Source organism: Chamaea fasciata, unplaced genomic scaffold (genome assembly GCF_029207755.1).
Source record: "Chamaea fasciata isolate MVZ Bird 193981 ecotype frontalis unplaced genomic scaffold, bChaFas1.0.hap1 SCAF_6, whole genome shotgun sequence".
In the NCBI taxonomy this organism is placed as follows: domain Eukaryota; kingdom Metazoa; phylum Chordata; class Aves; order Passeriformes; family Sylviidae; genus Chamaea; species Chamaea fasciata.
The window spans coordinates 52,949,901-52,977,286 of NW_027094091.1; the positions used below are offsets into that span (position 1 = coordinate 52,949,901).

At 40.5% G+C, this 27,386-nt stretch overlaps 1 protein-coding gene across 9 annotated transcripts in view; it reads right to left on the bottom strand.

Moving 5' to 3' along the window:
- CCSER1 (coiled-coil serine rich protein 1) overlaps nt 1-27,386 on the bottom strand; it is a 628,091-nt gene that overhangs the window by 588,428 nt on the left and 12,277 nt on the right. For 8 of the 9 annotated variants that reach the window (XM_066186375.1, XM_066186374.1, XM_066186373.1 and 5 more), the window contains exon 2: nt 17,362-17,506. The gene's annotated coding sequence lies outside the window, so the exon portion shown is untranslated. Of the gene's footprint in view, nt 1-16,812; nt 16,941-17,361; nt 17,507-27,386 lie in introns of those variants that run through there. The other variant, XM_066186378.1, reaches the window with a different exon arrangement.

Consider the following 27,386-nt stretch of genomic DNA (forward strand, 5'->3'; position numbering starts at 1 on the left):
ATAGTCGGCCAACAGTAATGCCATATGCCCTCCACACACTTCACCCCATGAAATGCTTCCATGACAAGCTTCTGAAATATCTAGCTGCAGCAAAGCTGAGGACAGTATACTGTCAAGTACCTACATACTTTTTCAGTTTGTGTCAATATGTTTGACCATAGCTCCCAGCACAAAGATTTCTTTCAAAGTATGAAGAAATAAATGAAGAAAAAATATCATATGCTAAGTGCCTAAAAATACAGAGAATCATGGTGGAAATAAATAAGAGAGACCTGGTTAAATTAAGGTGTGTGTATGGGACAGCTCAGATGAAAGACTGGTAATGCACATTTTCATTTTCTGTAGGTTCAAATTTATAGGTACTGTATTTAGATACCCACTAGAGTCCAAGAAAATATCAATATGGTCACACGTTCCTAATGGTTTCAAGATATGTACTGACTGCATTAAGTTTCTTATAGAACTCCAGGTCAGCACTGAACCCCCTACAGAAACACAGAGTCGATACACTAAGATACAGCAAAGTATAAATATTTCCCTCTTTAATCTCCAAACGATAATGGACTTACTAAACAGATGCCACCCATCCTTCATCTCAGTTAGCTGAAAGAACCAATTAGATGCACATTTTCATAATGAAAATGTGAATTCGGTGCGAAGCTTTGTCTAACAACAGGCTTGTACAGCAAAGCCTAAGCAGAGCTAAGCCATGGTCTCCGAGGGCTCCTCCCGGCACAGAATGCTAATGCGGGATAGGGACTGACTGACTGCATGCATTCACAGATGTAAAAGGCAAAAATCCAGCAGATAACACGGAAAGAAGTTGCAGTCATGAGTGGGGGAGAAGAAACCCAAGCTGCTGCTTAGAAAAATCCATAATCAGGCAGTGTCTGAGTTAGAAAGATGCCTGATCTTTTTCACTCAGTATTCTCCGCAAAGCAAGGCTTCATAGCATACTCAGATCCAACAGCATCGCAAGCTTTTAGAGAACCCACTGATGCCAGCAGGAGAAACCACTATGAGCACTGGTCAGCCATGTGGACCATCCAGAGGACAGCCTGTGGGCTGCACCAGGCACAGGAGACACTTCCATCTGGCCTGTCACCCTGGAGGAGACGCAGAACAGCTGCTCAGTGATTGCACACATAGCAGCTGAACACCTCCTCTCAAGCACAGTCTGACACACGACACAGGTGCCACTTCTGCAGTGGTCTGGGGGATGACATTTGCTACCAAGGATGGAGGAAAGCACTTTTCAGGTCCTGGATCCCTCTTTACACCAAAAACACGAACCATCCTATCCCTAAGGCCACATCAAAGTAAGTTCCTCCTAACAGATTTTAAGCCAAATTTAACTCACTCTATTAGGTTTATAGAAAGCAGCCTTGTATGAGAAAATGAGCTGTATCCATATTTATTTTTATAAGTCCCATGGAAACCAATTAAATTAATTAACCTCTCTCCATCAACTTTTCTATTAAGTCTGTCCTCATGTGTAAGAACATGAAGATGGAACAGGCTAGATCATTTCCCTATTCTAAGCTGTAAAAAAAAAAATAAATTAGCAGAGTAATGAGCATGTACAGTGAAAACTGCTTCCATTTTTTAAATATTTTAAACAGAAAATACCTGTGCTCCCCTAAAATAATTACTTTTTTAATCTATCCATCGCAAAGTCTTAAAAAAATTTTACCATGTGATTGTGTGCATCCCAGGAATAGTTCCATTATTCTCAGATTCTAGTGATGGAGTAACCAAAATGAGCACTGCTTCTGACCTTCTGTGTTACAGTCTACACAGATTAGTCTTTCATATTCGGATTTCAAGTTTTTCAGAAGCACTTTTTGTACTTCCAACTACTAAGCATCATTCTACTTCAAGAGCCTTCCTCTCACCTGCACTCAAATATTCCTATGCATCAAGTTCTCTTTATTTCTCCTGTGAAATCAAACAAGCAGACCCTTTTAAAGCCCTCAGGGTAAAACATTTTCTATTTTTTGAATAAGCTTGCCTCATTTTCTTTAAATCCTCCATGAAAGGACATCCTATTTTTCAATGTATGACACCAAACTGACTTGTTCCAACAAGCCTCACTACAAACATACAGCATAGAAAACAGCTCCTTTATTTCTGCTCAGTAGTTCCCCTACACACTGTAGCCTCATCCCCTGTATGACAAGGGGATTGGTGACCCACAACTTCGGTGAGTCACTGTTTTTCTCATGTAGTTTAAGAGTGACCTAAATCTTCCCTTCCTATTTGTTCAATGTTTCATTTAGCTTATTAAAATAAACCCTGTACAAGTTAGTTCATCTTATTATGCAGGAAAGATCACTCTGAAATTGAATTCCTCTTATTATGTATACACCAACAACCTTTTTGTTCATGTAGAATCTCAAAGTTTAAGAACTAATTTTTAAAAAGAAGTGATGCGAGTCATTACCATGATGTTTTTCACACCTCTGACTATTAAAGGGTCAAACTGTGATACACATGCTCTATAAAAAAGTAGGGGAGATCAGATGTAAAACACCAATACCTCTGGAGTGAGGATTTTTTCTTCCTGTGAATAGAGTTGAGAGGTTAAAATACCATTAGCTATGAGAAATCTAATGTTAATCTTAAGCCATGTTACAGAATGTGAAATTAATTCAGCTGCCAAGAAATTGCTGCCATCATTAGATACGCAGAGAACAAGATCTCTCTCCCTTGTATAGCCACATGGGACAGTGGATTATCAAAGTTCAAAAAACAAAAAGATCAGCAGCATTCAATGAGCTCACAGAGTAAGATTGTCAGCTCATGCAATTTGCATTACCTTGGGCACTGCAGACATAACCAGCTCTCACGGAGACTTTCGGTTCTTAATTTTTGCAATTTTAAATGCTTTTGAGGATGTGTTGTGCAGGCAGAACTTGGATCTGGTGCAGCCATTCCTATGATGCAGCCAGGCCACGCACCCATCTCATGCACACACAAAATCTTATCCTCAGGAAGAACATAAGATACCAACCCCCAAAAAATATTCTTCCTACCATTTTCATGCCAGAATTTCTGCATACTTGATAACACCCACTGGACTTCACTTCAACTTGTCCTGCATTCCCTTTGGAACACACAGGCTATTAACCATCAACACACATTTTGGCATGAAGTGTGAAATTGAAACACTCACTACATGAAGAGCATGTTAAATTCATTTTTTGTATACCGGCTACACCTACCAGCTACTTTTATTTGCCACAGCCAGTGACAAACAATAAACAAAAATAATATATTTTATGCATAAAAATACCAATTTTTCACACCACAACTGATCTAGAGAATGTATACATTGTGGAGGCAAAAACTATTTAAGCCAAAAATCTTTACAACTCAATCATTATTTTCTCTCGGAGCACTCTTCCTTCTCATCAAGTTGTGTGAATAACTCCAAAAAACGTCTTTTCTCAGAAACCCACCAACTTTATTATAATGGATTTCCATCATAAAATTAAAATCTTTCGGGTCTCCATGCCTAACTGTGCCCAAGCAGTGACATCAACAATTTCATATCTTGAACTAATACTTCATTTCATTAATAGCCTAAGGCATGGAAATAACAGCATACCTGAAACCTCTATCATGAACCAAAAAGATTAGAAAGAAAAATCCAAAGATGCAGGAATTGCTAAAATGGTGCTTTAAATATTTAAAATGTTTTGCTGAATTATTCATTGAATGTTTAAAAATACAGGGGTTAGCTCTCAAATTTGGTATCTGTATTTATTTTCTGGTCTGCACTTTCTAGGGAAGAGTCCTAAAACCCCATTAGCAGCCTGAATTACTTTTCGATTTAGGGAGAGCTTAACCCAGCTTTTCAGTAACGATAATATTTTCTCAAAAGCCATGGTGGTTGTTACTAGCTTTAATAACATAGTGTTTATTACACACAGTACACGGACAATAACGTGATTTAGGATGAATGAAGTACTTCAGCATGAACGACATCGTTGTAAATCACACACCCTCCTCAGCTCTCCCATAGACATCGATCTGTTCCTCCACACAACTACAAGTAACCATATTCTTTTCAACTACACTAACTCATGCACACCAGAAAGCAGCCTAGGAGCTACAGGAAAGCTACTGTCCTGCCAGAAGTACATGCTATCCCCCCTTTTTCTGTGGTTTCAAACCTAGGCAGATCTCCCAGCAGACAGAACAGTGAAATGTCAGACGAGGACAAAGGAGGAGCCTGATCCAGAGTGCACCCAAAGGGTACAGTCATTTACATGACCGGGACCTGGAGATGCACTCAGCCAACAAGGGTATGCAGTGTGAAACCATTCCACAAGCACTAAAACCCCAAGGATGAAGGAAAGCACACCGTTCCACTCTTCCTTGTGATAACTCCTCTGCAAGCTGCTGTGAAGAGATACACAGGAAAAAGAAAGTCCAAAATCCAAAGCTGCTTCGTTAAACAACTGAGGCACAGGATATGAGGACCTGCATTGTTGTGGTAAAACAGAAGACCCAAATGCTGCTCCATATGAATAGAGTCCAAAAGAGAAACAGAAGGTAAAAACAGCCTAAGAGGCGGCCTAACCTCTCACAGTATATCCTTAAGGTGAATGAAGGGTAAGCACCAGGACAGATGGCAGAAACTTTTAAAGCCTAACACAGTGGCCTTTTTTTCTTTTGTAATCAGATGTAGCTGTAGAGATTAGCACAACATAGCTCACAGTTTGAGGATTACACTGAAATTCATCTCTGCATGTATCTGTTCCTAGGGAAATAAACAAATACACAAAATATTGTTTCATCTCCAGCCAGGTTACAATTTCAGTTTCCATCAAACCTGAGCACTTTGGTATAAGCCACTCTGATGGCAATACTGCAGGGCATTAAAGGGACAAAGTGAGGCATGCAGACACTCTATTGTAGTGTTGAGAAATACACCTGGTGCAGATAGCTCGGCTTGCAAGCTGCAGATTGAAATGCAGATTGAGCTCTAGGTGGAAACCTGGACAGGAGGCCATGAACTGCCAACCCTTGGGATAACAAAGAGCATGAGGATGGGTGACACCAGCCAGCTGGATGGAGACAGAGAGTGATACAGGAAGAAAAGCAAAAATATCTCCTGAAATAATTTCACCTGTACATATCCCAGTGACTAGTCTCTTTCCCTTAATACCACGAACATATGCAGAAGATTACTTTATTCACTTATATAGACTTCACTAGGAGCACACTTTGAGAAAGGATTGTAGGACAGGGAATAAAGAGAATCACATTTTGTTCATAATAGCTTTTGATTTGGGAATCCAGAAGACATCTACACAGCATATTCTGGTTAATTTACTTTGATATGTGAAGATTAACTCCAGGGAAATAAAAATAATACATTCACGGATTCTTTCTACCACCCATGTAATTGTTTCTATTGTCACAGATTCATTAAACCCCTCTGGTAAACCCATAAGTATTACAAGCTGCTGTATTCAAGATAATAAAGTAGCCCATGAAATAACTTTTCCCAATAACCATCATACATAATGGATAAAATACAAAAGATCTTTTTAACACACATACAGTAACCAGAGCTCAACTGAAGTACAACCAGCACTGACTGAAGCACAACTAACAGAAGCAAAGGCAAAACTATCACAGTGCCAAAGGAAGAATCCCAGCTTAAAAAAAGGTTAGGTGACGCTGCAGTCATTTTGCTGTACCCTGCATACCAGTTTATCTCAGCTGAAATTGTCATTCCCATAAACAGATGCATTTTTTGCAGACAAGCTCAGCAAATGTTTTGTTCTGCAACGCAGCAACACCTGCCTGACAGAGCAAACCAAGCTCATTTTATATCCAAACATGACTTAAGTAAACACAGTACTGCCCTACCCAAACTGTTTTCCAAAACAAACACATGAGGAGGGTTTTGATGTTGTTGCTGTGCCAAACACACAATATCCTTGGTTTTCACAGTCACTCTCTTCAGCCTTTTTTCTGTATGTTCTTCACCATAATTTGTGCTCAGGTACAGTTCAGAAAAGAAATATGCATTCCAAATCTTAGCATAAAGACTAAAGTTCTGAAACATAATGTTCCATTAAGTTTCTCTTGACACAAAGACTCCTTTGCTTTCTTTCTAAGCTCATTTTCTACTAGAGCAACAAACCACTTAAAGTACTTCAGTAGGAATGCACTCTATTTGAATACAAATATTTGGATTTTGCATTCACGACTAATTGCTAAGTGTTTTGCTATTGCCCAGAAAATAGATGCCTCTGAAGTTTTCTCCTACTTCCCTATTTTTAACAAACCTTCTCAAAGCAGAGGTACCAGAGAGAAGCTGAATAGCAACAGAGCATAAATTACTGGCTTCCCACCTTCAGCTGAGTATCTGTAACTGGGATCTTTCCCTTAGTTATTACACTATGGCCAGACAGCCCAATACACACTTCCCTAAGCAGGCGCAGTTTCTGTCCTTTCAGACAGAACAGGTTAGTTCAAAGCAAAACGAATTCAACTGTGCCTTCTGCACAGCAAGGTTTGTTTGGGCTTTCCATTCTTTTCTGACACCACGGAACAAAAAGAAGCCAGGCCTTCTTTGCCTCTGCTGACAGATGTGCTGAGCGTCAATGTGAACAGACCAATTAAAAAAACAAAATACAGGCTATCTTTCCAGTCAAAAGCTGAGTTAAATAAAAGGTTCATGGCTGTAACATGCTTGCTTGAGGACTTCAGGTAAGTAACTAATTAAAAAAAAAAAAAAAAGAGAAGCAAATCTTCGGGTGTGTTGTAAATGGATACAATATAAGGGCTTAAACAAATCAATTCTCATCAGCAGGCGCCAGTCAAACACCCTGAACAAGTGCTCCACCCCACACTTTCAAAACAGGTGATATAAAATAACCCAGGGGAAGGGACTAAGACCATAAAAAAAAAAAAAAAAAAGCCCCAAACAACATAAGAAAAGCATCCAGGTTTGGGGTTTTTTTCCCTCATTTGCCATTATGAATGCCAGATCTAACAACAGGCCTAGTTACCTACAGATTTGCATGTTGGGGTTGGTTCATTTCAATATCTAAGAAGCTCTGAGCAGCCGGGACACAAACAAGACTCCTCTCCTAGGTGGACTCTTTGATACTGATCATAAAATGCAGCCTTTCTCTCAGCCAGAGAATTTACATGAGTGCCTCTCCTCCAATTTCTCAAAACATAAAAAAACTTTACTTTTTAAGACTTCCACTCTTTTGTCAAATAACACTGTGATTTACTGAAAGCAACCAAGAAGCTCAAAAACGTCTGGTGCAGCTTGTGCAGTAGGATCCTTGGACAGTAGGATAAGTAGGTATTGTTTCCATAGAAAATCAGAAGTTGTTTTCTCTGTAATGTGTTTTCATCTTTTGTCCAAGCAGAATAATTCACCAAAGGTTGACAAGCTTCATTTTTAACTACTAGGACAGAAAACCAGTTTGAAGAGGAACAGAGGAGAACCAACAACATATCAAGGAAGGGGTGCTAGAGGCACTGTAGATCAAAAGCTATTGCATTTTCTGCCTACACCATCCTTCTTTCACTGCCATCAGCAGCCACTGCTCAGCCTAATAAATACAAGAAGGAGCTACAAGCAATACATGTGTTGAGCTCCACAGAAGGAAGAAGTGCTGTGACAGTAGCTGAGGATCTAGACCCACAAGTGTACATTTGACAACAGCTTTAAATTCCTTTCTTATTTATTACAAAAAATCAACTTCTGTAGATTTCATATAGTTACTGTTTTTATTATCTAAATTAGAAAGAAATAGTGGTTTCTAAAAGCCTACTAATAAAAAAAATAGGCAACAAAAGGACTTTAAACTCCCTTTTTTTTCCCCCCCAACTGAAGGGGGTGGGCATCTTCACTGTCCTTCCAAGCCTTAAAAAATTCTTCACTTCAAACAGTTGTTTAATTTCTCACAGTTCCTCACCTACAGTTCACATGTCTCTCTCAAGCTGTTCTGTGTCACGTCAAGTCTTGTTTAGTTTCAACTATACAAACCCTTTATGACAAGGATTTAGTCTATATTTAGAAAATGCTGCAGAAGATATAATGCTGTGTAAGTGATTTACAGTTTCTCTGGTGTTCAACTTCAGCATTTTGAAAGTCACATGCGTTGTCCTCTGAAAACTATAACAATCATTACTGTGATTAGGGAATTGCTTCTTTCATACATACATTTCCCCCCCTTTAACTGTTTTTAAAGCATACAGAATCACAATGAAACATTTACAATGCAAGATATCAGTAAAATTCAAGTGAAAGCGTGAAAAAATAGACAAAAATCTAAAATCTTCACACCCTTTTCCAACAGTAACTTCTTGCTCACCTTCTTCAATAAACTGTATAATCCTAAGGCACTCTCAAATCAAGGCTACAAATAATGTGTGTATTGCAAAAAAACAGCTCTGAGAAGCACCTTGCCCACAACAAAATAAACTCCCTAAACCAGGATAAGTAATTACTTTTTTTTTTTTTGCTTTTGTTATTTTTTGCCTACCTCCAGTTATTAACTACTTGGGTTTCTGAAAGTGGATTTCTGTTTCAATTTTAGTGTAGCTAAAGCAATAAATGAAAGAAATCATTCCTTTTCTGAACCATTCACTATTCCATATTAAAAACACTGTAGCTTTCAACTGAAACCACCACTGCGGATCTTCTTTCACACTGCGGATCTTCTTTCACTGAAAACATTTGTATTTTATATATACTCACACATATGTACAGGTGCATGCAGTATTTACCCCAGAAAATTTATCCCCACAGTGTCTCAGGAATATTATGTATCCCCGTAAGCAACTCGCAGGATGGGTTAGGTAAAAACTTCATCTGAGTCATATTAACATCCTAGTCTTCATTCACCTGCTAACATCCTGAAATTGAAACTATCATAGGTAAAAATGATATGCATCTCTGGACAAAGAAAATTCAGATGCCTCAGTTATAAGGCTTCAGCTGAGCCATGCAAGGTGGTTATTTGCACGTTCTTACCTCATGCCAAAGACTAAATAAAAAGAGCAAAGTAGCAAAACTATTTAAAATAGACACAAGTGTTGCAGAGCTGCTGGTCTGACAGCTTTAAACAACCTTGTAGCTTCTGGTTCTGATTTCTGTCTGCTACAAGTTTAATCTGTAACAAAACCTATCATTAACGGACAATTGTGCATCACTCCCTTACTAAGGACCACGAACAAGTACTAGAGACTGGTGTGAAATTTGCTGAGATGTTGCCACAGACAGACACCAAAACCGTAATTGACCAAGATCAGGATGTTGGGATGAGGATTTAAAGACAATAGAGATTACCTTCCGGCTCATGCGACTAATCCCTAAATTTCTTCTAACGTGTTTTTAGTGGTTGAGCAGAACAATGGCAGAGAGTTGGGAGGACAGAACTGCTGATTTTCCCTTCATTCCCCACCACCTCTCCTCTGTGTCTTTTTCTTCCCCATCTCAGCAAATGCCCCAGAGTTTGCTAGTTATAATATAAAGATTAGCAGATAAAAAGAAGCCATTTGTGGTGCCAGCACTTACCACCTGACAAACTAATTTCTTCATATTTATTTTATTTCCTCCTCATCTACTCCATATGCATGTTTTTCCTAACTCTCCAGCCAATATTATTTTGAAACAGTTTTCCCAAATCTTATATTCTTCCTTCTACTTTTCCACTATTCATCTACTTCTGAAAATTTTAAATCTAGGCAATCATTTTAACTACCCTGGTCTTTCGAACTTCTGCTCCAGCTGAACTTCATAAAAACTCTAAATGCCTTGTGTTGTCCCCTTGCACAATCACTATTAGTATAGTATAGGTACCTGGAGGTACAAAGCAGCTCATCTTCAGACACTGAACTTATTCACATCAATTGCATTTGCAGTCTTAAACATACAAAAAGTCCTATTCTTTTGGACTTACTTATTGTAAGAAACATTCTTATAACCTAATTTTCAGAAGTACTAGGAATTTAATGATGTAACAAAAACCATCAAAACAGTACAAGCTTGGTAACTTTTGAAAATCAGACCTTGAAAAAATAAATATTGTACAAAGCAAACAGACAGACACTAAAATATTATTTTGGGGTATAATCAAGGCCTCATTAAAACCAGTAGCAGTTTGCCGCTGGGCTATGGGGCCAACATTTCTCTCTGCGTTCACAGCCACCACACTTAAAAAATGTGTTCAAAACTGTAACAAATTAGGATGCTTGAGTGCCCTACTCACACTATAACGTCTGTACTAGCTAGCTACAAAACACTACGTATTCACATAATTCAAAATTTAAATTCACATAAAACAAAACCATTCTATTTTGCTATTCACAGAGAGAGCACAGCCTGCTTCCACCTTCCCTTGTACCACATCTACTTTTACAAAGGGAAACAGCAAAACCAGAAAAGAATAGGAGATACCTACATGGCTCTCCCAGCCCAGGATCCCTGACAGCTCATTAACCTCTAAGAGAAAAAATCAACTGGAATGCCTTCAAAGGCTGCCTCTGGAAGACATGCAGGTCTGCCTTCACGTGCTGGCTGGGTTGTTTTCCAAACAGCCAAGTATGCACGCAACAAATAAAGTGTCTGGTGGCAGGACAAAGGGAGACAGCCTGAAGTTGCACCAAAGGAAGTTCAGACTGGATATTAGGAAAAACTTCTTCACTGGAAGAGTGGCTAAGCATTGGAACAGTCTGCCAGGGAAAGTGGTGGAGTCACAGTCCCTGGAAGTATTACAAAACTGAGACATGGCACTTTGTGCTATGGTGTAGTGATCATATTGGTATTTGATAAAAGGTTGGACTCGATCTTGGAGGTCATTTCCAACCTTAATGATCCTATGATTCTATTAAACCACAACGTTTGTGCATTCTGCATGCAAATTGAAACTAATGTATGCTACATGATATCAATTTGGACATACCATTTCCTGCAGATGCTGGGTGCCCCAACTTAAAACATACTTGGTTTAAGTATCAAGAAATATTAAAAGCTTAACATGTCACAATTTATACCTTACACTCACAGCTGAAGGCATGATCTGCACTCAAGGTATTTGAGAGGTCTCAATGAATCTGAAAGAATTTACATCATCTTGCAGTATCCTTTAACTTGAAATAAATATGGAGAAAGTCACATCATTTTTCCTATTGCCATTTTCTCCCACTCACCTCCCTTCAGCAAAATCAAGAGAAAAAAACATGAATATATTATTGCAGAATTTGCTTTCCAAGGCACTTCATTAATATTTCTGAATACTCCAAATGAAATTAGCTTCTTAGCATTTTCACCCTTCCAATATATACACTACATTCTTATTTAAAGCTTCAGTGTTAACAAAGAAATAAATATTCTTGCACAGAATAAAGTAATAAGTGTGGTGACAACTAATAAAAAAAACGGAAAGGCAGTGTATTCTTGGCAGGGCTGTTAGTCTATTTCCATTGCCTCTGTGGCACAACCTGTTCAGTTGGTCATCAAGAATCTAGCCACCATATTTTAAAGTCATAAAACCTGACAAAACAGTTACCAAGGCTCCTATTCAAATCAATAGAAAATACACGGTAAAACTTCACTTTTCTCTCTCCTTGCCAGTCATTTAGTAAAAAAAAAATGAAGACAAAACACTTCAAATTAATAAATAAATGAGCCAGGATAGTTCTGAAATATAGCCCCACAAACTGGCACTGCACTAAATTAAAGCTAGAAGATACTGTAGAATTTGGAATTAGTACCTAGCACACAGGACAAAATACAAAGGACCAACTGCTGGTTTATTTGGATATCAGCAGAGTAGGCAGAGACTGCCACTGCCACCTGAGCACACCATACCTCTCTCTCTGACCACATTTTCAATGTACTGCGTGAGTCCATAATGCTCCCAGTGTGACATTTGGCTGGCACTGCACAGAGTGACAGTTAACCATCATTGGGAGGTGACATCTGAACAGATGTCATTGCTTCTTAGGTAAATGACAAGGTTTGGACTACACCACAAGCAACACACAGATGAGAAACCTGTTGAATACTTCTGTACTCTCACCCAAATCTAAATCCCACTATACTATACAAAATCAGTACATCACCTAGCGCTGTTATTTTCTCATTGAAATATTGAAAGAGATCACATAAAGATGGCGCATAAAACTAGGATCAGTAAAGGGGCCCCAAAACAAGAATGAAATAAGCAAAAAAAAAAGTCAGAGCTAGATATGCACTAGACCCAAACAATATACTTTCAGAAGCAATGATATGCACTACCAAAATTTATAAAGGAGTGCTTTTAAAAGCTTCCTACCAGTCTGCCACAACTGGTTCTTCATACTAGAAAAAAACTGTGATCCTCAGAAGCATTACTGACTGAGCTGGATCTCAAATTTCTAATATGCTAAAGCATTATGAAAAATTAAGTGGTATTTCCTTAAATAATGTAAAAGCATCATTACATTCTACGAGTGCAGAACTGCTTTCTCTCAAACTTAACACAGTGAAATCCAGGGAAAGCTCTTTTGCCTAGACTGAAAAGAAATCATCTGACAGTAATTAGTCTTTACTGAGAAAATGCTGCATAACTTTACACACAATGCTGTAATTTGATCTGTAAGAAGTTTCCACATCTATGCCAAGTTATCAAACAAACTATATAAACACAGTTAATCCATTAAGATAAAATTGTGGGATTTGCCATGCATATTCCAGTTCAACTGTCTTTATCACAAATCAGCTGTGTGACTTCCACATACCACTGCTTCAATGCCCCATGTATGAGGAAAGAACTACACATCCATACCTCAACATTCATGTGGGCCTTCACAGCAATAATCAGGGCAAAAACATAGCACCATGGATAGGCAACAAACAGTGTTTGGATACAAAACCACTATTCAGATTTGGTAATCCCTCTCAACAGTGTGTTTTTAATTTTTAGGTTTTAGTTTTTGTGCAGAATTACAAAACACACGCAACCAGTCGACAGTGCACATTTAATAAAAATCTTGCTTCTTCCACACCTAGGACTTCACTACTTCTACTTACTGCCCGCCTGCTTCTTTTCCCTTACTATAAACCAACTATCCTGCATTGGACAGTCACATTTCATGTAAAGGCAGCAGACTTCATAGAAAGCATTATTACTACTACTATTATTATTACTAGTATTGTCCTTTCACTGCCATGCAATAGACAAATGATATTAGAGCCTTCAGTCATGGAGTGAGTTTGTATTATCTAAATGACAAACCCCACGAAGTAGTGCACTGAGAACAAGTCAAGAAGCAGTAAGTAAAAGTAACCACATATTTAACTAGCAAACATCTATAGAGGTTTAATGCTGATGCCTGTAAAACATACAGCTGCATCTTCCATACTCTTAAAGTTACAGGCCCTTGCTAAAGCACAGGAGTGTATGTGAATCTTACCAGTACAGATGACAATACACATTTAAGATACTTGCAAGTTCTGTTATTTTAAATGCCATCTCACACAGCCAGTACACTCAATAGCTAAAGTCTAATACAAAAGCATATTTACTTTATCAAGGTAACCCAGTTTACCGACACCGCAGAAAACTGCCAAATAAAGGCAATATTGAAAGAAAAACCTGAGGAAATTACAGTCATTTTTCAGGAAACAAACCAGCCTCTAGTTGCTATTATTTATGTGTGTATGTGTATCATGTGTATTTATGTGTATTTCCTTTTGTTTGCCTCCATCCCACCTGGTGATGAGCCCCTCCAACTGCAGCAAAACTAATCTCAAGGGGAAGACCTGAGGAACTAAATCTTACAACAAAGAATAACTTCTACAAGACAGAAGATATAGTTCAGTTCCTCACCACAACAAGCTGGCAGCTACTTAATTTGACTAAGTATTCATAAGGTTTCTTTTCCATTGATATGTTTACTGACGCATGAATGTTACTTCATGTTGTGCTTTACTAGTATCATTCAATTTCAAACAAACCACATTGCAACATTCCCTTCTTCCCTTGCCCCAAGGGAAGGTAAACATGCAGCCTCCAAAAGTACAGTGAAAACAAACCAGTTAAACACTATGCAAGTGTCAAGGTTCTAGAATATATAGATAGATCTATGTTTTTTTAAAAAAACTATCACTGAGTTTAATTTTACAAAATGTTTTTCTCAGTAACTTACTTGTATCTGTATAATTCCCAACATCATATGAAACATAGTCACCATTTTTCTTTCTAGTACTCCAGATGGGTGAATCCAACAAAGCCATAGTATCTTCCATGAACTTTCATGGAAGAGTGGAATTTTTTCCCAATGGAGCAACTTCTCTACATCTCTTTCGGTTTATGAAACACTCTAGCAAAAAAAGCTCCAAAAAACTGCCAAATTTAACTTCTTCAATGTCAACTTCAAAAGCTAATGCGACATTAGGCTTGAAACAAAAAGAAGAAATCCAACCACACAGAGTTTATGCAGCACAGGAGATCATGCTCTCACACAACCACATGCACAGACCTGAGGATACAAGATGCTTTTTCAGCATCTTCTGTTACTAACAGACTTAAAAACCAAACATTAACTTGCCTAAGTCAGACACGGTACGTGTCCTATGTGCTGTTCCAGGTCATCCTTCTGGTACAGCTTCCCATATCTGCTGCCCTATTCAGGCCTGCACTGAGCTCTCCAGTAGGCAGGCCTGACTCAAGCCACCAGCTACTCCAGAAAGTCCTGCCCAGGATTAGAGCCAGGGTTACAAGACTTCACCCCGTGGGCTGACTTTCCCACTGAACTAAATTACCTCACCAAACTATGGCAGAAAGCTGCTGCACTTAGTTTCCTTCCAAGGCAAACGGGGGAAGAAAATCAAATTACAGGGACCAGCACACTCCAGACTCATAGAGGAAAAGGAACCTCAGTTTGCAGAAAATACCCCTTTCTTCTATGTCTCACTTTCAGCAGATCCTGGACAGCTGTGTATTATTACCTTCTCCTGAGACAGTGCTGCCTATTTTTGGGATGTTGGTCTCTGGGATGCAAGAGATGAATAATACCTCGGTCGTCATCATGATGTCTCTAAGAGGACTTTCCAAGACTAGCTGTTCCTCTGGGTTATTCCAGGTCTGAGTCAGCCCTTCCCATTTACATTTCCAAGAAAACATTCTTGAAATATTTTTTACTGTTTCTGTAGTAATTCCCTTTCTCACAGCAGCCTCAAAAGTCATGGCTAGAGGAGGCTATTTCAGAGATCATCACAAATGCCAAAAAAACTCCAAAATGTACTACTACTACTTCCAGCTTAATAGAAACGTTACCATCGTTTATATCAATTGCATTTGTAGTACAGGCACACATACAAGGAACAGTTGCAAAGAGGCCAAGACCCCCCCCCCCCCGAATGATTAGGCACAATGTCTTTGCTATCTGAGCTTTTTCAGTTCATTAATATTTCACTTTTATATATTCCTCAGCTGCTTTTACAGCATGTTCCTTTCTCTCCTTCTTAAGTATGAGCAAGGAGAATTGTTTGAAGTAACTAGTAGACCGTGCCTCACATCCCCACCTCTGTGCCCCCTGAGAGTTTAACACTTCAAATGCAATATATCCTAGATGGAAAAATACATCTGGCATAGAGAGGGATAAGAGAGTATTCTAAGTCTCCTTTCTAGTCATATTCAACTATAGAGGTGTGCAATAAGAAAATAAAGCATACTGCAGTTTGTCTATGCCAAGACACTTACTGCTGTCAATCCCAAAGGAGAGACAGAGACATAAAGCTGGGAGGGAGGAGGGATCCCTTCCCTGAGGAACCGCAAAACAACCCCGTTCCTTTGCAGAAAAACTTACAGCAACATCCTTTCCTTGCTGAGAGTCAAAGACAACCTCTTTAGCTAGGAAAAGCAACACAAAAACTATCTAGACGAAATAAAGGATTCCCACGAACCTCTTCCATAATAAGCACTACCATCACCATCTGCTCCACTTTTTAAGCTTGCCATGCGATTTTGGAAAGCATACGCAGCATCCTCCAGCTCCTGCCTCCAAATCCATGGCAAGGGTCACACATGACCGCCAGTAGCCGGGCCCTACCCATTCCCGTTTCTGAAACCACTTCTTGTCGATTTCGCAGGTTAACTGCAGACTGCCTAACACACACACGCGGAAGGAAAGGGGGAGAAACGGAAAGAATAAACGTCAAAAATAAACAAAAAAGGGATGCGATTCTTTTACCCGTCACCTGCAGCAGCGAGGCCGGAGCGACGGCCAGCGAGGTTCAGCCGCCGGGCACCGGCTGCCCGCGCCGTGCCCCCCGCAGGCCGAGCCCGACGAGCCCCGCGATGCCCCCAGGCCACCCCGGCAGCACCGCGGCCCCGCCGGCGCTGCCTCTGCCCCGGGCCGAGCCGGCCCCCGGGTGACACCTGCGGGCGCCGAGCACCGGCCGCCCCGGCACAAAGACGCCAGTGCCGCTGTCCTCGCGCCGCCCCGGCAAATCCCCGGCGCTCCCGGAGCGCGGCTGCCGGGGATCAGCGCGGAGCTGCGGCAGCGGCAGCCCCGATCCTCCGCCGCCCCCACCGCCGCAGCCGCGCCGCGGGTCGGCGCAGGGCGACCGGCGGCCGCCGCCCCGCGGGCGGGGAAGGAGAGGCCGAGGCGGAGGGGCCGCCCGCGCCCCGGGGCGACACCCGCAGGATCACCTCGGCACCTGCCGAGCGGGGCGACGCGGCCCCGCCGCCCCGGGGCACCCGCACGCCAGGCACCCGGCGGCGCCCCGCGGCCTGTCCCGGCTCTGCCCGGCGATACCGCCCGGGAGGGACGCGTTACCTGGCTGGGCTCCTCCAGCGCCCGACGCGCTCGCCCTTTGCCGGCGGGGGCTGGGACCCTCCTGGCAGCGCGGCGCGGCACCGCCCCCGCCCCGCTGGGTCGCTGGTTCGCTGCGTCGCCCCGGCGCGGGGAGAATAATCCGTGCGGAGCGGCGGTGCCCCGGTCTGTCAGTCCGTCCGCCCGCCCGTCATGTTGCGGCCGGTGTGTGCGTGTGTGTGTGTGTGCGTGTGTGTGCGCGGCGGGCGGGGAGGAGGGAGGGCGGCAGGAGAGGAGGGAGGGATGCGGGGGCGGTCCGGGGCGGCGCTTCGCGCGTGTGCCGGTGCGGGGCTCGTGTCCCCGCGGCGCGGAGCGGGGCTGCCGCGGTCTCTGTGTGTGCGAGGGATGGTGAGCGTGTGCCTGTGCGGGTGGGCCGGCTGTGTGTGCGCGTTTCCCCGTGTCTGTCCGCGTGTCCCCGGGCCGAGCGGCTCCCCCGGCCTCCTCGGGCGAGAGGAGAAAGTCCCAGTTCCCTCCGGGAGGAACTCAGCTCCGCTCCGGTGTCTTTACACTCACCATCTGCTCAGGGATTTGTACGTATTTTTCCCTTTCCCGAAGGGCGGCGGAGCCCTCTGATTTCACTTCCTCGTCCTCTGTTCCAGAGATGTGTTTTGCAATCCTTTTCCAGTTGCTCCATGGCCATCCCGGTTCAATGCTGTTCCTGGGGAGAGAATAAGGAAACGACGTTTAAGAAGCAGCTCCACACCAAGGACAGGTCTTGGCTGCACCGGTCTAGGAGCAGGAATGATTTCCCTGGAATATCGGGTGAGACAGAGGTAAATCACAAGGCGTTTAGATGTAACGAATTACGTTCAGAGGGATAAGGTAAAGCAGAGAAATAGCCGTGTTCTCTGTGACTAATAGTTGAGGAATATGACTGAGGTTTCATACCCTGGGAGTGTTTTGCCAAATTATACAAGATCTCTCCTGTATCACCCACCAAAGTGAGCTACCTTGCCTCATTAAGAGCAATTGAGTAAAATTAGTGATGACTCAAAAGTGATAGACTACAGATACGTTGTCTATCCTCTCATACCAAAAAATAATACGCATAAAAGTCCTGGCACTGAAGAAACACTTTGCAGACTTCAATCTGAACAGGAATAAAGTGTGTTCATTCTGTAACATCAGTGCTCATGCTGCAACTGCAACCCAAAGAACTCTCAGCTAGGCTACAGAAAAATGCAGATCCAGAATGGAGTCAAAGAGAATTTTCAAGAATTTTGAATAAAATAGATTTTGACAAAATACAGCTACAACTTACAGCAAGAATGAGGTTCCACTGAAATTCTGAATAATTGTGTGACAGTGCAGAAGTCAGTGTCACACTTGGTATGAAAGTATCAAGAAACTGAATATGTCAATATATGCTTATAAATATGTCTTTACAAAACTAAACTTTCAAACAAGTGAGTTCACCATACCTAATTATATTTAAATATAACTGTCAATCTGTTCAACATATTCACAAGATTCAATAAAATGCAGTAACCAAATCTGAAGGCGTTTCTGTTTCTTCTTGGGCCAGATAATAAACCTAAACCTCATAAAGTATTTTACAGTCACAGAGGAAAGTTTGGCATATGCAGCACGGCAAAAAAACGCTACGTGGAGAGAAACATTTTTAGTAACCTGTCATCTGCATTTGAAAGGCAAAAGATCTCATGTGACACAGCCCCAAGAGTGTTCATTAGTGTAAGTACCTACCTTCACAATTTGGGAGTTTCAAACGCAAGTATGCAGTAACCAGATGACTTTACTGACAGGTTGTTCACAACCTACAAAGTATTTAAGCAACTGCATGGGCATGAGTCGTCCCAATGAAGATGAGGGTATTTGTCACAAGTAAAATTATGGGCCTACTTAGCCACTTGGTTAAGCTGAGTCAGCCTTGATGGTAGAGATGTCTGTGTTTTGCTGAATCAAGCATCTCCTAAGAGTATTGCATGATTTTTGAACTCTACCTCCTTATCCTCCTTCATCCTTGTATTAAGCAGAAGATTCACAGAGCCTCCTAATGGTTAGCTCTGGCTCTCCAGTTTCTGTCAGTTCTCTTTCTGTTCTCTTTCCTCTTTCTGTTGCCCTGAAAGGGCAAAAAAGCCCCTGTGATTAACCAGAATTTCCAGATACACTCACAAGTGATGCTTACAGTGAAGCTGTCAAGGCTTCAATCAGGCCAGTGTCACAGACAAACAAACAACAGAGACAGCAGCTAGAGGTTGTATGGAACAATGTCACCTTTTCCAAATTCTAGGGACTAGGAGGAACAAAAAAAAGGCTTAAACATGGCTGTAAGGCTTAACTATTGAGCAATACCTGTGGTCAAGTAGGTTTGCTACCTGAGAGCCCAGCAGATAGCTATGGGAGTTACTGGAGGAGAAATACTTGTGGTCACCACACCCCAGATCTCCCCGAGCATATGTAACTTCTTTTCCCTCCAGTTTCCTACTGGTGTGGCCCCGGTGACTTCAGCAGAAAGCCTCTTTTTGGAGCTATGACTGGGTGTTTCACCAAAATCTTCCTTAGGTTTTGCTAGCACAACAAAGCCTTAAAAGGAAATTTCAGATTCAGAGGTGCAAATTCACCAGGATCAAGTTATTCTCACTGACTGAGATATGTGTCGTTAAAGTCATTATAACTGATATGGCTGATTCCCTTGCATCATCTGTCTGCTCTTTGTATTCTCTCTGTTGGCATTCATTCCTTGTTGCCTGGCCAAGGATTTCACATTATCCCCATGCTTGATGCAGTCTCCTTCCAAAAAATAAGAGGGATTTGTGTTTGTCACACTTTTATCCCTTTGTGGTTTTGTTTCTACATGTATGGATCCAGCATAGGCAGGCACAGGGAAAGCTGACACATGTAAGATCAAATTGATTTCAAAAGCTATGTCCATCAGGGTTGAGCACGTATCCCTGTGTGACCTTCTTCAAGGTCTCAGCCCTTGACCTAACAAGCATCTCTTTATTCTCGAGAAAAGTCTTGGGGCAGAGAAGCACTAGTCTGCCTTATTCAAGGAACCCAACATGCAGTGGTTGTCTGCCTAAGTGATCCTAACTGCATGAATTTTGGGTCTGGCCAGAGCTGTAAACAGTCTTGGCAGGTAAAACAGATTAATTTCTGCTTTGTTGGAGCATTTTATGACCCTGAAAGGAACCAGTTTGGGAGGACAGCAAAGTATGCCAAGCAGTGACTCATGACCACAGGCTGGGAGAGCAACCTCACCTTGCCACTGGGGTACACTGAGACATCTTGGGAGGTCCAGGGGGATGTATGGACTTTACTAGGTGTAAAGTCTGCTTACTGTAAAGTACTTAGAGTACTGTTTGAGCCAGGTTGGCATTAGGGGTATTGTCATACCATAGTGAGCATGGAGCACTCTGGTCAAGTCCTGGTTTACCTTACTATCAAAGGAGGGGACAAAGGAGGCCTCCTGTATCAGATTTCTTCCACCCTCCTCTCAAGGGACATTTGTTCAGTGAAACATTGTCACACTAATCAATACATATTGGTTTTGTATTGGATATGATCATATCCACTTACACCTTTGTATCAAGGATTAATTCAGTGACTTTCCCCTTGCTGTATTGTTCTGTGTACATGTAATGTACTGAATAAGTACTGAAATCAGTCCGTTTGTCAAAAACTATGAATTTTATCATGCTAACATTGAAACCTCAAAGGAGGTTGAAGTCCACTTCAGTTAATCATAAAATAATAATAATCTGAAGCAGTTTTTGAATTAACGTTCATGCGTTTTGTTCCGCACTTTTAAACAGGCTGTAAATTGATTTATGCTCAGTCTCTTGGCTCCCTCAGCACCAATGGCAAAAATGACACCACTTTCTAGAACTATAACCACCTTCACTACTGAAGCCAGAAAGAACAATTACAACTAGAAATATAGAATTTCTATTCATTCAAAAAGATAAATGCTCCTTACACTTCAAAATTCAGTTTAGTAAATTGAACAAAGAAAGATTATTTAATTCCCAGTGGTGAGACACGGATTTACTTTGATGAAAAATCTCCAGTTTGGCACTGAAAAAGGATCAATCCCCATACCTGTACTTTTCTCCTTGTTTAGTCTGTTAGAACAGCTCATCTGTTTTGGCTTTTGACTAATTTCTTTCCAACAGTTAATGCAGATATTATCATTACTCATTGATGGAAATTGTGGTGTCAATGAATGTATAACTACCACAGTAAAGCAGCAAAAAAACTTCTTTTTAACAAACAAGCTTTGTGAATATATTTTTCTAGCTAATCTGATTTCAAACACTGTCAATATGCAAGTTTCTTACCTTACCGTTATCAGTATAATCAAAAGCGTAAAAATCTTATCAGCTCTGATATTCATATAAATATAAATTTTATATTTGTGTAAACAAACTTCACCACCATTAGATTAGTGGTTAAGTTTGTTTACATGTCCATTGAGAAACATGCCATAACTGGAAGCTGAAGTTTTGTTCATTTAATTCCATGTTTCACTGGCAAAACTCTCTTGGTGAAGAAACTAATGCTCCTAACTCAGAAGGCATATTTCCCCAGTAAAATCTGTGCACGCTGGCTGAGGATCTAATCCTGAAGCAGGTGAGCAAACTTCTGGTTCTCCACTGTAATCCCCAAAGCTCCACGTGGATACATAAGCCTGAAGGACTCCAAAGGACTTGAGCATTGTATTTTCACAAACAACAGCTAATAAAAGCCTCCAATGGCTGCCTTGTGTGTTTCTGTGCCTTTTTATTTAAACAACGGGAGTCTGCATGAATGCACTTATACTTTTCATTCTGAACTCTTCCACTTGGAGGATACCCATGACAAAATATTTTGGTTCTGCAAGCTGCCAGGGTTTATTTGTAAATTATCTATTCATCTTTGCAATCTTACTTAAATTATGGAAGTATTCTGGTTTGTCTAGGGATTTTTTACCGATTATTTTTTATAATGTTTACATGTTTGGCAAAATTGAAGTTGACAAGCATTCTTTCCAGCCTTATTATTTATCCATTGCACAAAATAGGAAAAGGAAGTAAATCTGCTGGAAGAGAAAACTGTATTTCTATTTGTAATAGAGTGCTAGCATTGAAAACATAGTCTGAGGGTGGTATTCTGTACCAGAAAATACAGAATTAAAAAAGAATAATATGTGCTGCATTTTATGGTATTTGTGACTCCAATACATCATCACAGCAGGGGCTTTCTTCAGTACCAGTGAACCTGGGGGGACTGAGCAAATTCTGCATTTAAGTCCCATTAATTTGGTTTGCCTTGGGCTAAAATAGCACCTCAAGTTGTTCAGTTGGCATGGAATTATTAAAGTTTTCCTCGTGTGTTTAGTGAGCAGCGACTTCTCTGTTTGCAGATGAAAGACCACAGACAAGACCAAAAAAAAAAAAAAAAGAGGTATACATCATCTGAGATTATGCAGAGGAATGTAGAATATGCAGCTGTAAACATTAATACACCAGAACATGTAAGGTGCACACAAAGATTATGTAGAATAATGCCTAAAAGACCAGTTACTGGGAAGGCTTTCAGCACAAATGGGCTTCAGGGCCCTTAGTCCGTTGTTGCAGACACTCTGTACCACAGGATCTGCTCACTGCCACTCACCCATGCAGAGCAAAGCCAGCTTGCCAGCACTACCTTCCCAAATTCTCCTTTTCACTTCTACTGCTGTACTTTTAACTTCTCCCCCGAAGTGCCCATATTCTTCATGTGCCTGTCAAATGATACGGACTTCACAGAAGAGAAAACATTGGTTTATCTACTCCTTTAGCTTGGTAAATTTTTTTTAAAAAATTGTCTCCTGGTAAGAACATCTAGCGTTCAAATATTGGTCAAAGAATAAGAATTAATGCCAAAATCAGAAGAATATGTAATGAATTCTATATTATTCCACTGGCTTGTATGATCGATAACCAGCATCTTGGCAACAGCCAGAAAAATTTGTAAGCTCATTCAGTTACTGATGTTCTTCCACACAACTTCTTTCAACCTTGTGTTCAGGAATAGGAATCTACCTAAAAAACAGACTAGAAGTAAATACACAATAACTTCTGGGTTCTCGCATGCATTATCTCTGTATCTACCATGCAGTGGTCATATCGGCAAGATTTTGGAAAGCTGAACTTGAATGGTCGCCATTGCTTTTTCAGGGAGGCAGAGGATTTGTTCCTTGCATAAAATACTAGCTCCCTCCATATTTCCCCAAGCAGAGGAAGAAAACATGGCTTTTACATCTTTAGTAGTCACACAAACCAACCTGTGGCAGACCTCAAATGGTAATATAACAGTGAAGATATGCCCAAGTTAAAATTAAAGCATTTTAGACTTAATCAAAACTTTGGATTTTTTTATGCAGCGGGCTGGTTGTTTATGAGCTATTGCACGATGATGTGTCTAAGCAATCAATGTGCGCATTCCTGTGCCCTGTCTGGGACTGCAGCTAGAGAATGGACTTATGGGACTAAAAGAACTGACGGTATTGCATTGGCAGTCCTTTGCTGAACTGGAGTTAGAGAAAAACAAACAAACCCCCAAAAACCCAAACAAAAACACTTCCTCAGCCTGACCTCATTGCCCTTTCCACAGCACCACCCTTACTTGGTATTTGCTGCCACTCATGATGCAGTCTCAGCTAGGTCTATGTAAATGTCAGATTGCATTTTTACAGAGCAGTATTTGCATGGAAATTTCCAAATTGTCACCAAAGTCTAAACGAGGTTAGTGCCTTGCATTTCACTTTGGGTAGCTATTACAGCAGGGACGGGTTTGCTTCATCAGCCACTGCACTGGCTGGTGTGATCAAGGCTCAAGAAGAGAAGGCATTGAGCAACCAGGCCTCACAATGAGCAATCAAACTGAGACACAAAGACATGCTAAGATGCCTCCATTTCCACATCCATGTCTATTATACCTAGCTTCATGCTTAGTATTTATGAAAGCAAGGGCAGTTTCTTTATTCAGACATCTCCTTTTAAAGTCTGTTTCCAAGTCTCTCTCAAAGACAGACAAGTGCATGTCGTGATTTTGATTTGAGTGCAAGGTCTGCTGCTAGGGGCTGGAAATCTAGTCTACTTAATGAATTTATTAGGCTTTGTCTTACATCCTAAAGGATATTTATTACTCTATTGCATACTCTATTGTTTTGCAGTATTATTTTTATGAACATCCCAAGCATCCATGATGTATAGCTCTACCATGAGAAAAAAACCAGCACACTTCCCCAAATATAGAAATGCTGAGTGTTGCATCATGCACTGAATATTTGAACAGACTTGTATTTTGGCTCAGGTCCCTAAAGCACATATCCCTTCCTAGGAAACATGCATCTGGAAAAGAGGATCTATATTAACAGGACAAGTCTGGTGTTCAGCGAAAGGCACCAGCTCCCTACTGCACTTCTCCTGTGGAAGTTTCTATTCAGTTGGTGATCAATTTAAATGACCTGAAGGATGACACCAGAAAGATCTGTTAACATCACCCTGGGAAATTTCTTAATTTATGCTATTTATAGTCACATAAATATGATAATTGCCATTAAACAAACACATTTTCAGTAGTGTGGATTTCAAAAGTTTTAGCAAATGCAGAAGCACAAACTTTACCAAATAGATACCCTTCACAAGCAAAAAATTAAGAAAAACTGTTTAAAACAAAAGACTTATTTGACTAATGTAGAGTGACAATAATTCACACAACATTTTCTGACTTTCATGTCCCTATTTACTCTTCTCTGACTATACCTTTATATTTATCACAATGATCTTTGAACTATATACAGACAATAAATAGGATCCTTCTGAGATACATGTAGAGAATAGTTATGAAATAAACACAGATATTTCTTACTAGCTCTATTTAGTGTTCAGGTTTTCTGATTACTTTAACACATCTGTACCTAGACCACAGACATCTCAGTGCCCTTGGAGCTGACATTAAATAAAAATGGAAAACGAAAACCTGAGTGTTGCAGCAAGTAAAACGTGCCAGTATATTAAATATCTGCTCATTAACACACACACACACAGAAGTGCAGTGTGTTTTTCCCTCCCAAGGGCAACAGTAAGTTATGCCTCAACAAGCAGCATGGATTTATGTCCCTAAATGCTTCTCTCTTCAATAAACATTTGTATACCTGCCATGAAACCTGAGGAATCATACGTTCTTTAGTTAATTCAAAAATATTGAATTAATCTTTGAAAAAAATAATGGTACTACATAATTCTATTGATTAAATAATTATTTTTAAAAAAACACTATAAAAGGACAAAATATTTTTTCTATAATGTAGGTATAGGACATTTTTACACAAACCTGTAGTTTCTGTGCTTTGATCAGATCCTATGTTTGAAGTAGTATATAGAGGATTCTTTCAGGCAGAAATTGTAGCTGGGTCTGTGGTTTAGCCCAGCAGGATTCTGGTCTTCATTGCAGATCTTGGGGAATAAATAAGTCAGAGATTCTGGAGAGTATATAGGAGCTAGGGACCTAAATCCTATTAAAATACCAGAAATTGGATACTAACTCCCACAGACTTCCACAAATATTCCATCAGAAATGAATGTTCTTTTCAAGACTACATTTTCTTTTGAGTCTGTATTTCCTCTTGCAAAGGTGGGACCGTTCAAAATACCAAATTATGCCCGCATACTTGATTTAGAAATTATGATCATCATCTGATTATATAAGGCCACAACACTTGGACCCTTGTAGAAGATACACTGACTCAGTCAAAGAGAAAGCTTTCTGGGGAAGCTGATATGAAAACGTGCATATATTTTGCTCATACAAAGAGCTTATAAACTCTTAAACTCTTAGAAGCACAAACTTGTATATGCTGAACTTGATAGCAAAGGTCTCAGGAGTTTTAGTAGGAGCAGGACTGGAGTCATAACACTAGGTGAATTATCCATAACCACAGTACTAAACAAATCCCCTATGTAAGGTGAGTACATTTTTAAAGTCCCAAGAATTTCTCCATGCCTCTTTGAAAATGAAACAGATTTTAGGCCTTAGCTAATAGGATCAGAGCAGGGCTTGGAGCTGTATATTTTAAAGCATCTGTAGCATTAATCGCCAGAACATAAAATCCAGATGGGAGGACGATTACACTCTAACAGCTTGTATAAAAAGCTAATTACACATATTTGGGGCCTGATCCAAAAACTGTTGAAAACATGTCAAGGAAAAAAAAAAAAGTTGTCTGCAGAAAGCACCTAGAGTTACGGAACTTACAGAACTGCCGTTCCTTAAAATCGCTCCCACAGTAGTAAATGTGGCAATAAAGATGAAGTACTAAAACTTGTTCTTCTGTAACATTGGCCTTTTAATTTTAGAAAAGGCAAAAGCAATATAAAAATGTCTTTAAGAACATATTCTGAACATTAAGAACATATTCTACATATTCTAAATCCACAGACACATAGAGTCCATCTCTGTGATTAGAGGCAGAATTTTATCCCATTCTAACTTTCCACAGCAAGCTTTTCTAAAAAGACACGCTTTTAGAAGCACTAAGCAAATGATTTACTATTTGCTAAAAATTACTTTAAGTTGCCTTCAAAATGCATACAGAAATTTCTGAATTATTATTGATAGGATAAGCTGTGTTCAAACACAACTCACTGTTAGGCTCAACTATCAACACCACTCTGCTTTAGCTCTTAAATAGTGTGAAAAAAAGAGGGTGGGAGAAGAAAGGCAGCAGAAGTGCTAATGCAATTGTTTGATGTGTGTCTGTGAGAGGCAGTGAGGAGGAGGCAGGCATTCTGCTAGGCAGGCTGCTAGCAATGGGAATCGCCGGCTTTGTACTCCTCCCACACCTCCTTTAGTGGAAAATAATTACAGCTGCACATAAAAATCACACTGTTGAATTTTATTGGTCTAATGTTGCTATTACTTATATCTCCACAGAACAGGCCATTTTCTTCTGAGTCTTTTTCCTACCAATTTCTGTATGCTGTAGCCAGTGAAGAGAGCTGTGAGTGCGTCTGCCCCTGCACTATTCCACATGGCAATGAGCCAAGGAGAGTGACTGACTTCACTTCAAAACATTTTCTGTTTAATTAGTGTGAAAAAGCCCAGCAACCTAATTATCTAAAAGGACCTCACAGGTTCTCTTGACGGCGAGGGAAATAATGTCACTGCATGTGCTCTAGTGTAGAAATACCTAGGTTGTTTCATCAAAAGCGTGATCAGGTATTTAACAGTGTATTCCTAGAACAGCCAGTTTGGCTCTAGAGTTTTGAATTCCATAACTAGCCTGCTAAGAGAATGCTGTCTTAATGACTGAACCCAGGATTTAAGGGCTGTAACTCTTTCTCCCAGCCTGCTGCCTGCGCCTTTCCCATGCCCTGCACAGAAAACAGGTGGCAAAATCTGAAGCAGGTATATCCTCAGCACAGCACTATTAACAGAAATATCAGGTTTTCCAGCATCTTTCTTGGTTCTAATATCCAGTATCTACCAGAATCAATTGGAAAATTACCATTGACTTCAATGTTGGGTTCACTGCAGTCTTATTTTGACCA